The sequence below is a fragment of the Myxine glutinosa genome, chromosome 1 (genome assembly GCF_964187855.1).
Source record: "Myxine glutinosa chromosome 1, kmMyxGlut1.1, whole genome shotgun sequence".
Classification (NCBI taxonomy): Eukaryota; Metazoa; Chordata; class Myxini; order Myxiniformes; family Myxinidae; genus Myxine; species Myxine glutinosa.
The window spans coordinates 300,816,786-300,819,837 of NC_136261.1; positions in this window are offsets into that span (position 1 = coordinate 300,816,786).

The window sequence follows — 3,052 nt, forward strand, 5'->3', positions numbered from 1 at the left end:
TTTAGGACCCGTGGGCTGATGCCGTCTGGTCCAGTTGCAGAATCAGAGTCGAGGTTTGACAAAAACTCCTCCACCTTGTCAGGAGAGAAGGACACAGAGTCCAGGAGCAGTTGGGTTCGACTGGGAAAGGTGGGAACAGAGAGAGATGGGTTTGGGACTAAGGATTTTGAGGCAAACACAGAGTTGAGGCATTCGGCTTTGTCACGTGCGATGTCAACTGTGTGGCCATTTGAGGTAAGGGAGGGGATGGAGGGGGAACAAACACCAGAAACGGATTTGACCAGACGCCACCAGGATTTGGAGGAAGGAGACAGGTTTGAGAGTTCATTCTTGAGTGAGGAGAGATAGTGCTTCCTGGCACTCCTGAGGGTAGACACACACTTGTTCCGAGCTTGGTGGAAGGAACTGAGATTGCCTTCAGTTGGATTAGCCTTCCAAGAGGCAAAGGCAAGTTGTTTCAGGGCAACTGCCTCACCACAAGATTCAGTGTACCATGGACGGGAGGAAGGGTAAGACAACTGAAGGCGAGATGGGATAAATCTGTGCATGAGAGAGATCAGTTTGCTTTGGAAGAATTCCCAGGAAGAATTGATGTCAGAGGCAGTGGAGATGGGAGACCAATCCAGACGATTGATGGCTGCTTGAAGACCGTCCCAGTCAGCCTGAGTGAAATGCCAGACTCGTCGATGTTGAGGAGGCTCTCTGAGAATGGCCAGAGAGATGTCCACTTTGACAAGCACATGATCAGAAGAACCGATTGGAGCAGAAGAAGAGCAGCAGACATTAGCAGGGAAGTTTGTCATAACCAAGTCTAGAAGAGAAGATACTCCATTGGCTGAGATCCGGGTCGGGAAATTGACAGATTGTGTCAATCCCAGTGAGTCACAGAAGTCCTTTGCTGAGGTGCCATGACTGGTGAGAGAGGAACCCACACCCAACCAGGTGGCATGATGACAGTTGAAGTCACCACATATGAGGAAGAGAGAGTTGGGATGAGTGGATAGAAGTTGGTCCATGTTGTCAGACAGTGAAATGTAGATGGAGTCATCACTGTTTGGGGGACGGTACAGAACACATATGAACAAAAGGTGGGAGCGGAGAGGAAGCCGTAACCAGAGGTACTCCTGCGGGTGAGGAGGAAAGAGGGCAGTGCAAGGAGAGTGAGGAAGAGAGTTTTTGACAAAGATAGCCACCCCACCACCAGGCCGAGGCTCAGGTCTATCATACCGGAGGAGGGAGTAACCAGGAAGAGATATTAAGGAATCAGAGACATCTTGAAGGAGGAAAGTCTCTGTTAAGCAGATCAAGTCTGGATTGTCAGAAGCAACCTGTATGGAGAGATCAGTCAGGTTTGAGCGAAGGCCCCGGATGTTTGAGGTCCATACCGTTAATGAAGAGAGAGGGGGAGCATCGGGTACAGGACAGGGGAGGGGAGGAGTAGGGTAAGATGAAGGATGAGAGGGGGAGGTAGGGAGAGCAGTTGATAGTGTGTCAGATGTTGCAGAAGAGTTCCAAGAAAGGGAAGGATGAGGAGGATGAAAGGTTTGATGGTGAAGGGATGAGGCACAGTGAGGGGTTGTTTGAGGGGGGGCAGAGGAAAGTAGAAGGTTTGGGGGGGTGGAGGTATGAGATAGAAGGGAGACGAAGTGGGGAGGAGGCAGCTTGGAGGAGGAGGGGGAGGAGGGAGAATTGGAGAGGAATGGTATAGGGGGAGAATTGAAAGGGAGGGATTGGGGGGGAGTTTTGAAGGGGAGGAGTGAGGGGGGAGTTTAGGAGGGGAGGGGCAAGGGGGGAGTTTTGGAGGGAAGGGGCAAGGGGGGGGGATTTGGAGGGGAGGGGCAAGGAGGGAGTTTAGGAGGGGAAGGGCAAGAGGGGAGATCAGGAGTGGAGAGGCAAGAGGAGGGATTAGGAGGGGAGGGGCAAGGGGGGAGTTTAGGAGGGGAAGGGCAAGGGGGGAGTTCAGGAGTGGAGGGGCAAGGGGGGAGTTTAAGAGTGGAGGGGCAAGGGGGGAGTTTAGGAGTGTAGGTGCAAGGGGGGGGGGGGGGGGATTTGGATGGGAGGGGCAAGAGGGGAGTTTAGAAAGTGGATGATTAATGAAAGACGAACATTGATAACAAATTGGGTTTGTTGTGATTTTCAAGTTAGCAATCCGATTCAGAACGATGGAGGAGGGATGGAATAAATGTGAATTTAGACCATGTAGTGAGGGAGACGTATAAGATATTGAATTTCTTTTTTTTGAAGTGGAATGAGTTGGAGAGGAAATTGAGAAAAGCCTTTTAAATAGGAAGAAAAACAGCGTGTTGTAATATACCACTGAATAAAACACAGAAGGGGAAAGGTTAAACATATTTAAATAATATTTAAACAGAAACGTGAACAATCTTATATGCACAAAAATACCAACAGGGGGAGAGCCGAGAGGGACCACCACGAGTCACGTGAACAGGGCAAATGGTGGATGGCAAGGAGATAATGGGGGCGGGGCGAACAGCACACCTGGACAGAAAATACAGGATGAGACAACAGTACACGTGGAGAAAATAAAATAAATGTTTTTGTTTTTTTGTTTTTTTTGGGGGGTGGGGGGGGGATTTAGAACGTTAGACAGAGTATTATGTTCGGGGTAGACGGGAAAAAACCAAGAGCCAAGCAAAACACGCTTAAGTTAACAAAACACCGACGGGGGTACAACTACAAGGCCACACACGAGGAGCAGAACATGATTAATTAATTACGAGTTACAGGAAATTCAAACCAAAACTAACTATAATCAAACAATATCGCATGGACGATAAAATAACGAGTTGAAATTTGACAATCTATCTGGGGAAATGGGGGAGAAACACGTGGTCGAAGAACGAACGAACGAATAAGAATGAATAAACGAATGAGCACAGAGAAGGTAATGTCTTTTTTTTTTTTTTTTTTTTTGAGTTGAGATTTACATAAGGAAGTAGGCTTTGGGGTGGAAAGACTGGGAAAACAGAGAACGAAAGTTATTGGATCACAAACGACAGGCGCTGAGAGAAAAACAAAGCCTCAAGGTTGT